Below are 14,565 nucleotides of genomic sequence, written 5' to 3' on the forward strand. Positions count from 1 at the left end.
CAAGTCAGCAAAAAAGCCTCAAGTCATTGGAGGATATTGAAGGAAATATGGATGTTTAGCCTGGAGAAGTGAAGTTTTAGAATGAACATTAAAGCTATCTATCTTTCAAGCATCTGAGGAGGTTATCATGTGGGAGAGGGAACACACTTGTTCTGCTTAATCCCAGAGTTCAGAACTAGGACAAAGAGGCAGATGTAGATTTGATATAAGGAAAATATTTTGTGGCAATTAGAATGCCAAAAATGAAACAGACTCTTTTAGCAGATAAAGATCTTGTTAGAAATCTTCAAAGATCAGGTGACCACTTGTTGCATACATTAGCCCCAAATATGTGGGGGAGGGTTCTTATTTGGGTTTGAGTTTGGAATAAATGGGATCCTTTCCAATTCAGATTTTATGGTTCTCTGATCATATGGTAAGGAGAAAAAAAGTACGTAGAGGCAAGTACAAAGTAGTTGATAGCGCTGGCCTTAGAGGCAGGAAGACCTTAATCTAGCCAAGCCCCACTTTGGACACATACTAGTTATATGACTGTGGACACTACTATAATAATCCTATTAAGATCCTTGACCCAGTCTATTTCTTCACTAATCTCACCTCCAAATAAGGCCAATTTAAAAAATATTGGCCTAACCATGTCAATTACCTTATCGAAAATCTGACTCTGTTGGCATTTCAAGTACTCCACGTTCTGACCCGAACTCAACGTTCTTGGCTTGTTGTATTCCTCTTGGACCTTCAACCCCCACCTCCATGTATTCATTTTAGTCACTTTATGTCTCCACACAATTCTCTAAACCTACAAAAGCTAGACACAAGTTGTGCATCTCCATCAGTAAAATTTTTTCATATATAACAAGAGTTACCTTCAAATGACAGATCTAAACAGTAAAATATAGAAGATAAGTTGGTGGTGGACAGTAAATGCAACAGAACAAAAAAAAATTCTAGTTGTCTAGCAATAAAAAGAAGTAGATATGAGACAGAAGTTTGAGGGGCTTTATATTTCTAAGAAGAGAAAAAGAACTACAAGGTGGCAATACTTTGTATCAGATCACAATGACAGGGAAAATTGACCCAGACTAAATTTATGTCAAAGAATACTTTTCTAAGATATTTCAAATGTTAAATTATAAATATGCCACCTTGGTTCTGATAGTGTCCAATTCCAATGTCATATTGGTCCTGAATTTAATACTAAACTAGTAACAGTTTATTTATTAATCTTTAACAAGGCATGTGAGTAGCTATTGTTAGACAGTTCAGGTCCACCAGAGGAAGAACATATCACTAAACAAATTTACCATTCAGACAAATATGAAGATGAGGTATTCAAGTTCCATCATATCATATTGCTCAAGGACATAGACAAACTGGTCCCAAAGACCCATTTGAAGTCTCAGTCTGATGGGAGGAACCTTGGTGTCTAGAAGAGTCAGGAATGGGTCCATTACATGATTCATAAACTAGTCTAATATCTTGCTGTTCCAATATCCATTGCCCAAGAAGCCTGTGAAAGTGTGCCACTAGTGTTCCAAGCTGTACATAGCTATTTTTACCTACTAGCATCTTTCTCCTAATGTTGCCTTATTGTTTCTCACTTGGGATATTTAAGAGATATTTAATCTGCTGGTTTGGAGGTGCTGACAACTCTCTTGTCGCTTGAGCAAAGTGGACACCATCAACCCTAACCCCATTGGATAGATACTTTGATGGATGTAAGTTCAGCTAAGATTTGCCTTCAAAAGCCATGGCAGGCTCTGTATCAAACTGAGAGCACATTGGTGATAGCACCAAGAATGACGGAATACTTTAGCTTAATTGTGGAGTTTGTACAATTGTTGCTATTTGTGGAGGTTTTTTCCCTGCCGGGTTTTGTGGGAGATGACTTAATGAATTTTTATTTTCATTTGTTGGAAACTTTCTATTTTATTCAAGAATTGTCTGTTCTGTATAAATCCCTTCAATAAACAGGAAGTCTTTGTAATTCAAAAAATAATATATATTAAACTAGACAAAATGTAAAACTGGTCACTTTTAAAGATAGAAAGCCAAAAGAATTAATTTTTAAGATTCTGACTCTGGTAAATAAATTCCATTGGCCAAAATGTATTATTGTTTCAAAAGGAAATAGTTCTTTTTTTTTCATGACTTGAAATGTCACTCTGTTTCTTTCATAACAAATTAATGTTTCAGGGTTTGACTTGTATATATGGGAATAATATTTCTAAAATTGCATATACAGATTTAGATCTAAGTTCAAAATAAATTTTTCCTTCATTCATTGCAGAGGTGTGGAACACTGTAGATGTCAGACTTTTCAATGTACTGATTAGTTTTACTGAACTTTATTTTCCTCCTATTTTTTAATCTTTATTATAAAAGAAGGCTCTCTTGGAGGAAGTAGAGGAGGGTTACATTGGAAGATGTAGTAGATGTAAAAATAAAAGGCATCAATGAAAATATATTTTAAAAGAAATAAAATGAAAAAATTTATACTTTTTTGCTTGTAAGGAAATATTTCTGATCAATTAAAATGGTTACAAAAATCCCTGGCTAACAAATTTTTGCATCACCTTTGATTCATCCATCTCCTACATCCCTTACATTTTCACCAAAGCCTATTTATTCCTTTTAAATTCCTCTAGGACTTGTAGCTCTTTCTCCATTTCCACTACCAACACCCTAGTCCATAATATCAACACTTAATGGCTGGATTACTACACTGGCCTCCTACCTCCAGTTTCCCCTATATCTAATCTAATCTAATCTGACTCTGAACAATAAAGAGGAACTGGTTGCTAAAGGAGAAATAACCAGAATTTGGAGGGGGAAGTGTTAGAATACCAAGCTATCTTATGTATAGTATTTGTAATAGGTAAGAAAGTGAATCTTTTTACCTTTCTTACCTATTACCTATTTGTAATAGGTAAGAAAGCTATCTTATGTATAGTATTTGTAATAGGTAAGAAAGTGAATGCAAAATCGTCTGATGTACATGTTAGAATTTTTAAAAGTTTATTTCAAAGAGCTCAGACAAAAGAATGGTAAAATCTTATGGACTAAGCTTTTTAAGTATTTAAGTCATATTAAAAAGGATGCAAATTATTGCAATGACAAAGAACATGATGGTTTTCTAAAAGACAATGATGGAACACATCAACCAAATAAGAGTTTGAAAGGATAAGAATAGAAGATATAAGCAAAAATAGAGAAATGCAGAAGAGTGTCATAATGCTGTAAGAATTATATCAGAAGGCTTAAGCAAATGATGAGCTCAGGCTTTCAGTTAATACTAAGAAAAATAATCAAGACTTTAAGAAAACTATCGAGAATAAGAGGAAAAATAAATAAAATTGTTACCAGGATTGAATGAGAATCCAAGAATGGGCAACAAGGACAAGACAGAACTATTTTATGTCTATTTTATTTCAGTTTTCTCTACTAGGACACATAAGTTTCTACAAGGAGACTAAGAAAGGTAAAATTAAAATGGTTAGCCTGAAACAAACTAAAGATAAGTGAAAATATGGCAAGAGACTAGCTATCTGCCCTCAGTGAGTTTAAATGAGCAGGCTGAAATGAACTACAAACCAGAAGAATGAAAGAAATAGATGCAATTGCTGAACCTTTGCTGAAGAACTTACAAAAATTGTAGAAACTAAAGAAGCTGTGCAGGACTGGAGATGGCCAAAAGTTGAACTAATTTGTAATGGGTCAGGAAGCCTAAAGTTAATTACTGGTAGAGTTCTAAGATATCTTATAAAATCGATAACTTATTGCTCACTAAGTGGTCCAAGGATATAAACAAATAGCTCTAAAAAGAATAACAGAAAACTATCGATGACCATGTGAAAGACTGCTCCAAATCATTGATAGTAGGTATCATAGTCAAGTAACAGAAATAACTTGCTCTCAAGTCATACAGCCTAGGTTCAAAACCTGCTTCAGACTCTATATGGATCTATATGACTTTGAACAATTCATTTAACCTCCCAAAAGCTCAGTTTCCCCAGATAAAGGGGTTGTGTGAGATGGCTTCTGAGGTCTCTACCAATTCTAGATCTATGACCCTAATAAAAGAAATGAAAATCAGGAGAACCCTACAGCAAAAGGATAAAGAAAGGCAATGATGGAAGTACTATACAAAAACTGTATGTTTGTATAGAAAGCAATTTATAATTAGGATAAGACCACTAAAATGTCCATACCCTTTGACACAGAGATATCAGTGTTAGGAATATACTCCAAAGATCTCAAAGATAGAAAGAACTTATATAGACCAAAATATTCATGGCAGCACTTTTTACAGCAGCAAAGAATTGGAAATCAAGTAGAATACCATCGATTTATGACTAAGTAAATTTTCCTTCTACCAGTTTGACCAACTCGTTTTCAGTCTTCTTGCTAGAACATCAGGCACAATACAGCAACAAATTGTGAGTATCTGTCCTGGGTCCTCTTCTCTCTTTACTCAGTGACTTCATCAGTTCATATTAATTTAATTATTGCCTATACATTGTTGCCCTCTAACCACAGGAATTCCTCAGGTCTCTGTCCTGGGCCCTCTTCTTTTCTCCCTCTATACTACTTCACTTGGTGATCATATTGGTTCTTATGATTTAATTACTATCTCTGTGCTGACAATTCTCTGCTGACCTCCAATCTCACATCTCTAACTGCTTTTCAGATATCTCAAAATGAATATCTAGTAGAGATCTTAAATTCTTTTACTTGTTCAAAATCAAATTTTTCCCCCTTAACCTTCCTTTTCTCCCTACCTTCCCTATATTATAGAAGGCAACACCATCCTCTCAGTCCCTTAGGCTTGCAATCTATGTGTTATCCTCGACTCCTCACTATCTGCGCCCCCCATCCGGTATCCAAAGCCTATCAATTTCACTTTTGCAAAATCTTTTGAATATGCCCCCTTCTCTCCTTTCAAACCACCACCATTCTGGTACAGACCCTCATCATCTCATATATAGACTACTGCATTAGCCTGCTCATGGGTCAGCCTGCATCAAGCCTATCCCCTTTAATTCACCCTCCATTCAGAAGTGATTTTCCTAAAGCCCAGGTCTTATCATGTCATCCCCCTACTCAATAAAAGCCAATGGCTCTCTATTGCCTCCAGAATAAAATACAAAATGCTCCATTTAGCAATCAAAACTCCTAAAAGGTTCCAACAAAAATTCCATCTTTTAAAGGAAATCTTTCTAATCTATATTTCTAGCTACAGTATCTTTCCAGAGCTCCAATTCGACATTATCATCCATGTTCTAATCAGTTTCAATGGATATCCCAAAGATATCTCAAATTGAACATATCCAGAACTAATTCATTATCTTTCAGGCACTATATTCAAACCCTTCTGAATTTCCTTATTTCTGTCAAGGGCAAAAGAACCTTGTCACTGATTTCTGACTTCCTTGTCATCCTTGACTACTCATTGTCACTCACCCCACATATCCAATCAGTTGCTAAATCTTATTGTTTCTATGCCTATAACATTTCTCACATGTCCATCTATTTATTTACAAAGCTATCATTCTATTTCAGATCCTCCTCACCCTTCCCTTTGACTAGTTTGACAATTTTTCCAAATTAATTAATTAATTTAGAATTTTGCGGGGGGCCATGGTTCCATGATTCATGTTCTTTCCCTCCCCCCTCCCTGAGCTGACAAGCAGTTCCACTGGGTTTTACATGTATCATTGTTCGAAACCTATTTCCATATTATTCATACTTGCAGTAGAGTGGTCTTTTAACATCAAAACCCTAATCATATCCATATCGAACTACATGATCGATCATATTTTTTTCTTCTGTGTTTCTGCTCCCACAGTTCTTTCTCTGGATGTGGATAGCATTCTTTCTCATAAGTTCCTCTGGATTGTCCTGGATCATTCCATTGCTGCTAGTAGAGAAGTCCATTACATTCAATTGTGCCACAGTGTGTCCATCTCTGTGTACAACATTCTCCTGGTTCTGCTCCTTTCACTCTGCATCAATTCCTGGGGGTCTTTCCAGTTCACATGGAATTGTTCCAGCTCATCATTCCTTTCAGCACAGTAGTATTCCATCACCATCAGATACCACAATTTGTTCAGCCATTCCCCAATCGAGGGACACTCCCTCATTTTCCAAGTTTTTGCCACCACAAAGAGTGAGGCTATAAATATTTTTGTACAAGTATTTTCCTCTATTATCTCTTTGGGGTACAAACCCAGTAGTGGTATGGCTGGATCAAAGGGCAGGCAGTCTTTTAAAGCCCTTTGAGCATAGTTCCAAATTGCCTTCCAGAATGGCTGGATCAAGTCACAACTCCACCAGCAGTGTATTAATGTCCCAATTTTGACACATCCCCTCCAACATTTATTATTTTCCTTTACTGTCATACTGGACAATCTGCTAGGTGTGAGGTGGTACCTCAGAGTTGTCTTGATTTGTATTTCTCTAATTATGAGAGATTTTGAACATTTTTTCATGTGTGTATTGATAGTTTGATTTCTTTATCTGAAAACTGTCTATTCATGTCCCTTGACCATTTATAAATTGAGGAATGGCTTGATTTTTTTGCACAATTGAATTAGCGCCTTATAAATTTGAGAAATTAGACCTTTGTCAAAGTTTTTTGTTATAAAGATTTTTCCCCAATGTGTTGCTTCCCTTCTAATTTTGTTTGCATTGGTTTTTCTTGTATAAACCCTTTTTAATTTAGTGTAATCAAAAGTATTCATTTTACATTTTGTAATATTCTCTATCTCTTGCTTGGTCTTAAATTCTTTCCTTTCCCAAAGATCTGACAGGTATACTATTCTATGTTCATCTAATTTACTTATAATTTCCCTCTTTATATTCAAGTCATTCACCCATTCTGAATTTATCTTGGTATAGGGTATAAAATATTGATCTAAACCTAATCTCTCTCATTGTTTTCCATTTTTCCCACCAGTTTTTGTCAAATAGTGGGTTCAGTTCGATAACCTTCTAAATGACCACTGCCACAAAATTTTCTCCTAATACATACTTCATAGAACTGAAAAATGGACTTTCCTAAAGTCTAAATCTGACCATGACACTTCCTTACTGTATCTTCAATATCTTCCTATTACTTCAAGAATCAAATGCAAACTCTTTGACATTTAAAGTCCTTTACATCCTGTCTTACCCTATCTTTTCACCCTTATTGAACATTACCCCTTTCACACACTGTACAGTCCAGCCAAATCAGACTTCTTGATATGTTCCTCAAAACGGTATGGCATCTTCCTTCTCTTGCCTCTCTTCTACTATTATATCAGCTGTCCTCAATGCCTGGAATGCTCCTTCTCTCAGAATCCTTAGTTCTCTCAAGGCTTAACTCAAGCATACCTTACATAAGGCCTTTCCTGATCAAGAGTCCCCACCTCCCCCACCTACTGCTACTGCCTGCTCGCAAAAATCATCTTAATATATTTAGAATATAATTATCTTTTGTTGCTCTATACTTGACAAATACCCATGAAAGATGGGATTTTCTTATATTATATACATACACATACATGTTTTCTCTTCTTATTAGATGGTAAGCTCCTGGAGGATAAGGACAACTTTCACTTTTTTTTCTTTCTAGCTCCAGTACATAGAATAGTGCCTAGGAGGTAATGCATAAATGTTTTCAATTGAATGTTGCAACAAAAGAAAAGAATGAGAAGATTTCAAAGTATTGAAACATATAAACTGATGAAAAGTCAAGTAAACAGAACTAAAAGAAATACATACTGACTACAATGTAAAAAGAACAACAGAAAAAGAATGCCATGGTTATAATGACCAAATTTAACACCAAGAAAAAGTTGCCAAATGTATCATCTTCCCTTCTTGGAAGAGATACACAAGTTTGGATATGGAATATTGCATATTCTCTCAGAACAAGTGGTGTGTTTTTAATTTGAATTGCTTCTCTCTGTCTCTCTCAATTCTTTGTTACAAATGAAGGCTCATTGGGTAGGAAAAGGAATAAGAGATATATTCCAAAAAAAGCAATTTTCAAAAAGATATCAATAAAGATAAAATGGTCAATATTTGAATTCATATTGCTTCCTTACCCTTTTTCTGTCATAAAGGTTTTTTTAAAAAATACGGGACAATTTGGGTGGGAAAGGGGGAGAACAGTAATAGTAACTAAAATAAATAATAAAAATAATAGCAATTATGGTAATAATAGTGATAGAAAGGTATCAAAAACAAAGATAAAGGGGTAGCTGGGTAGCTCAGTGGATTGAGAATCAGGCCTAGAGATGGGAGGTCCTAGGTTCAAATCAGACCTCAGATACTTCCCAGCTGTGTGATCCTGGGCAAGTCACTTGACCCCCATTGCCCACCCTTACACCACTCTTCCACCTAGGAGCCAATACACAGAAGTTAAGGGTTTAAAAAAAAAAAAGGACAAAGATTTTAAAATACATATAGAAAGAGAATCAGGGTTTCTTTAAAATAAACATGTTAAATTTATCACATTCCTTAATCAACCAATAAACATTCATTAAGCATCTACTATGTGCCAGACACTGTATAAGTGCTGAATAAAAAAATTTTTAAAAAGAGGAAAAAGACAATCTCTGTCCTCAAAGTACTCACAGTCTTATAGAGAACAATAAGCAAATACATACAAAGCAAGATGTATATAAAATAAGTAGCAAATAAGAGGGAAGTCACTTGAATTAAGAGAGGTTAGGAAAGATTTACTATAAAAGATGGAATTTTTATTGGGACTTAAATGAACTCAGGGAAGTCAGGAGACAGAATTGGAAAGAAAGAGCATCCCAGGAATAGAGGACAACAACAAAATGTCTGAAGTCAAGAGATGAAGTGTCTTGTTTGTGAAAAAGCTAGGAGATCATTTTCATTTGATGGAAGAGTACATAGTTGGGAGTGATATATAAGAAGTCTGGAGAAACAGAAGGCGGCTATGTTATGAAGGGTTCTGAATGCCAAACAGAGCATTTTGTATTTGATCCTGAAGGCAATAGAGAGTGATTGTAAATTACTAAGTAGGGGCCAGGCGACCATGGTCAGAACTGTACTTAGGAAAATCACTCTGAAAAAGGCACACTGTAAAAAATTTATAGTTTTGTATACAAAACTCTTTTTCCATTCTTTTTTTACATATAGAAATTGGTATCTATCAAGTAGCATTATAAAAAATATATATTCTAAATATTTTAACAGAAGAATTTTTAAATAAAAGTTATGGCTTTTAAGCAGTTGGAAAGGGAAGTGATGTTCACTATTACCCAACATGTTAATTAAGGGGGGAAAAAATCACAGCAAACCAAACTCATTGCTTATTTCACAAAGTCTATGATTCTGTGAACTAAAGCCAAAAAAAGTAAAATAATAATAATAATCAGTAGATTCATCATTCAGAAGATGCAAAGTAAGAACTCAACAAAATTTGTTGAATTGAAATGACCTGAAATGAAGAATAGAATTGGTTTTATGAAGGAAACTTCTACATAAGCAATATTATCAGAATCAGAATCATCAAATTTTCAGGCTGGAAGGGACTTCACAGATGGGCTAATCAGTGGACAGTCTAAACTGAATAAGGATATATTCTCCAACATTATTGAGAAGTAGTCATACAGCCCCTACATGAAAACCTCTAGCAAGGAAAAAGTCACTATCTCCAGGGGCAGTTCAATCCAGAATAGACACTCTCAGTGTAAGGTTTGTGTGTGTGCGTGTGTGGTGTTTTTTTTTAATTTTCCCTCAAAACAACATTAAATCTGCTTCTCAGTTTCACCCACTGCTCCTAGTTCTGCATTCTGATTCCCAACAAAGCAAGTCTAGCCCTCCCTTCCACATGAGAACTTTAGATATATTAAGCTGCTATTATATGATCTCCTAACTATTATCTTCTCCAAGATCAACATTTCCATTACTTCAATGGCATGATCTCTGTTCTTCTCACCATCCAGGGTACTCTTTTCGAAATGCTCCCCAAAAGTCCATCCTAAAAATATAGTCTAAAAAACACAATACTACAAATGTAGTCTAAACAAGATAGAGAAAATCATGACTCAACACATGCCTCATTCTGGAATCTGATTTTATTAATATATCCCAAAGTCGCATTAGCTTTTGTCTGCCACATCGTACAAAGTTTGCAGTTCACTAAAACTCCCAAGTCTATCTATTCATACCCTAGCCTGTCCTTTGCAGTTGATTTATTAAATGTGAGTCTTTTCACTTTTTAAAAATTATGTCTCTCCTTTCTACCAAACATGCTATGGTAGAAAGAGCCCTGGACTTGAAATCAAGAGAACTAGATGTAAACCCTTCCTTGGAAACTTACTAGCCTATGTTTGTTTCCACATAAAGTGTGGAAACATCCTTATTTTGCAGAATTATTGTGAAGAAAGTGTTTGCTTTCTAAGCCTTAAAATGTTATTATAAATTTGAATTCGTATTGTTACTATTCATCTTCTTAGATTCAATTCATCATTCCAATTTTTTGAGATTTTTTCCCAACTTCCAGCATGTTAGTTATCTCTCCAAGCTTCATGTCATCAAGCAATTTAATAATCAAGCCGGGTATGACTTTAGCCAAGTCATAGACATAAATGTTTAATAGCAGAAAACCAAGGATGGGAAAAATTCCTAGACATTCCCATATTAGGCCTCTCTCCAACTTGGCACAAAACCAGTTATGTTGACTTCAGGTGGCCAATTGTTCAAACAGTTCTGAATTCATTTAACTGTTCTATCATCAAGCCAATGACTATCTATTTTGTCCATAAGGATACTTATAAAAAGCTTTGTCAAATGTTTTGTTATAATAATAGTAACTAGCATTTATATAGTGTCTATTATGTGCCAGGCATTGTGCTAAGTGTTTTACAAATATTATCTTATTTGATCCTAAAAACACCCTTGGGAGGTGAGTTTATAGTCTCTCTATGCCATTTTCCTCATTACCAGACTATTAATACTATTAAAAAAGAAGTTAGTCTGCCATGACCTATTCTTGACAACACCATGCTGGCTCTCAGTGAAACTTCCCTTTCCAGAGTTGCAAACCCTCCCTTCAACAATATATTCTAGTACTTTGCTATCAGTGCCAAAGAATGACTCCCCTCTATCCACTTTTTCTTAGACATTTGTCTTTCTCTAGTCCTAGAGCACCTCTCCCATTCTCCATGACTTTTCAACTCAGTTCCTCAAGAGACTACCATTGCCAAAGTACAATATTTTTGAAATTCTTTCATATAGTTGGCCCACCCTACAGTCGACTTTCCCCCTCCTCCCCATTTCTCCAACAATCAATTGACTGACAAGTATTTAGTAGACAACTACTATGTCTAGGAACTGTGCTAGGCACAAGAAAGATAAATATGAAATGAAACATTCTCTGCCATCAAGTAGTTTACTTTCTATTGAAAGAGACAATGGGATTCTTTTTTTGTGAAACTATATAATAAACTTTCAAGTCCCGTATAAACATAAAGTATTATAAGCTCATAAGACGTTGTATGTTGTATGAAATACCTGGGTTTTAGTCCTGCCTCTGGCATACTCATACTACCTGTGGAGTCATAGGCTAGTACTTCATCTATTAGTACCCAAGGCAATTCTCTAAAACCATGTTACACATGAGCTATCAATCTGTATTGGTTGAGGAAATTGCCAGGAAAGTCCAGCACTCTTTCCACTCTAACATTCTGTACATTCCATTCCTTGGGCTCTTACCTCTTAGCTTAACTTGTGCCATGCAAATGCTCTATACCTTTACCAATCTGGGATTGTGGCCACCTAGTCTAATTTAAAAGTAGTTCTAGGAGACCAGGATTAATTTTCCCAAACCAATAAGTGACAGGTCCATGCCTCTCCCTCAAAAAAAAAAAGATTTATAAGTATTTAATATAGTGATTTACACATAGTAGGTACCCCTTTACAAATCTATATTGAGTTGGATAGTGTTTAGCATATTACGTATAGAACAAAAGCAAGTCATTTTTAACTTCAGAGCTAAAAGAGATGTTAGAAATTACATTGTCCAACCTTCTCATTTTACAAATGAGAAAACTGAAGCCCAGAGAGATGAGAGTGACTTGATCAAGATCATATAGGCAGTACCTAGCAGAGACAAGATTTGTGCCTGGGTCCTCTAATGCCAAGTCCAGCACTCTTTCCACTCTAACATTCTGTACCTTCCATTCATTGGACTCTTACCTCTTTGCTTAGCTGGTACCATATGCATTTACCAATCTGTGACTGTGGCTACCTAGTCTAATCTAAAGGTAGAACTGCCCATTGTTAGAGCTGTCCCCAAGTTCTACCTCCTCCCAGATATATTACTTAACTATTCTCTTTGCTGATATTCACACTAATCTCTCACTTCTCTAGTCCCACTAAATTGTGACTAGTGCTCAATGATATATACCTCATTCTTTACAGTTTCACAAGTGTTGGTCTTTTCTCCCCCACTGTCCTAGAAATTCCCTTAGGAGCAAAGAACATGTTATGTCACAAACACATTTGTATCCTTCATAACTGCTAGCAAAGTTCTAGGCACAGAGTAGACTGTCAGATATCGAACAATCTAGAGATGTTTGAGAGTCTGACTCTATTAGAGAGATTAAAAAACTTGTAAATTTACATCTTTAATTTGTGAGAAGAGGAGGGAGAAAATACAAAGTTTAGTAATAGCAAGTAAGAGGATTAAAAAATTCATCCCTCCAATACATCACAAATATGTTTCTTTAGTTGTTTCCAAAATATATAATTTCCATAGCCTTGAATGAAAAGAATTTCTTCTTCAAGAATGTTAAATTTAAAATCTATTCTTTCCTTTTTAGTACCAAGTATGAATTGATAACTAACTTTTCCTCTTTAGGATCTTTTTACTTATGTAACCCTGTTCCAAAATGGCTTTTTCTTACATAAATTTAAATTTCCTGAGGGTCACCTTAAACAACCGCATATAGCAGTAAGGTTATAAGACAGGTTCATCCTGCCACCCCAATGCCAGTTATAAAAAGGATTGATCCTATTACACCCTCCACCCACCCTATGAAGTGAATGCCTTTACAAAGAATCTGCAAAATACCAGTGGATTGTATCCCGAAGTTTTCTGAGTTTGTTGTTTTAAATGGTGAATTATTTTTTCCCACAGAAGAAATATTATAAATGGTTGAGGTTCTCAAACCAATCTAAAAAAAGCACTCAATCCATAAAGTATCTAGAGCACATTATTTCAATGACAACAAATCACCATTAATTAAAATAGTTCTATGGGAGGAAGAGGAAAGTGAGAACCATTTCCCAAGTTCCTACTACAGATGCTCGGAATATTCTCCTCTTCCATTCCACTGAGGTAAAAAGAGCTTGATGTGAGAGAAGGCAAGGGAAGACTGGACAATATTCATAGGTACTGCTAATTTAACTACACTGATGTAAATCATTCCCCAGTTTCTCTAAATTGCGGAACATGAGGTTGGAAGACAGAGCCTGCTTTTATAAGCTAAAGATATGGACTCTACTAATTCACATATGAGGTCATTTATAAGTCAATTATTCTTAAGTTATGAAGTGCCTATATCTTGTTAGTTACATTCATTTATTTGAGTCCTCCTATGTGCAAGTACTACAGTAGGTACTATGCATCATGGAACTTATACTTTAGGTTAAGATGATAGATGAAGAAGTTCAATTTCCATAAACATTTAGGTGCCCACTATATAGAGAAGATTCTGGGAAGCACTAGGAAAAATACAAAGTTTAGATATGCCATAAACTCTAACCTCATGGAGCCTAGTCTAGAAGGGAGATATTCTGTACACACAAATAACTATAATACAAAATGCTTAAGTGCATAAGAGACCAGAGTTATATGATGGTCAAAAAGGGAAAGGTCATTAACGATTGGAGGAGACTTCATGGAAATGACAGCAATTTGGGTTGGTATGTAAAGACTAGATAGGAATCCAACAGGCAAAGAAGGGGACAAAGAATGACCTAGACGTGCAGAAAGTGTAAGTAAAGTCAAAGAGACAGGAAAACAGTATAAGGCAAAATGTGATGAAGGTTTTAAAAAAATTTTTAAGATTTTAAAAAGTATATTTAAAAAATGTTTCTAAAAAAGAGTATACAACTACTGGCTGGAAGGATCAGAGAATTTGAGCTGGATTGCAAAGTGCTGGTAGGATTTCACAGGTTGGCATATAAGGTGTAGAAGGAGTTTATTTACAAAATTTCAAGCCCCAGTTACAGGAAAAACATCATAGTACTTTGACAGCAATAGTGAAACAAGAACTATTTGGGGAAGGAACGTGACAAATGTGCACTGGCACATCCTTAATTGGTGGTGTTGATAAGACATCTAGATAAGGCTACCTAATAATCTGATAGAAATAAAGAACTGGAATTTTAGGATTTAGCTACATGCAATAGTTAATATTGGAAAGTAAGGTAGTGCAGCAGATTAGAATATAGACCTGGCTGGCCTCAGACACTTACTAGTCATGTGAGCCTGGGCAAGTCACTCAACTCAATCCTGTTTGCCTCCAGTCCTCA

The 14,565-nt window shown here is 35.4% G+C and overlaps 1 pseudogene; it reads left to right on the forward strand.

The window, feature by feature from the left end:
• The window catches only part of LOC123253447, a 52,603-nt pseudogene extending 51,073 nt beyond the window's left edge, over positions 1-1,530 (forward strand).
• The last annotated feature ends 13,035 nt before the right edge of the window (positions 1,531-14,565 follow it).

Source organism: Gracilinanus agilis, chromosome 1 (genome assembly GCF_016433145.1).
Source record: "Gracilinanus agilis isolate LMUSP501 chromosome 1, AgileGrace, whole genome shotgun sequence".
Taxonomy (NCBI): Eukaryota; Metazoa; Chordata; class Mammalia; order Didelphimorphia; family Didelphidae; genus Gracilinanus; species Gracilinanus agilis.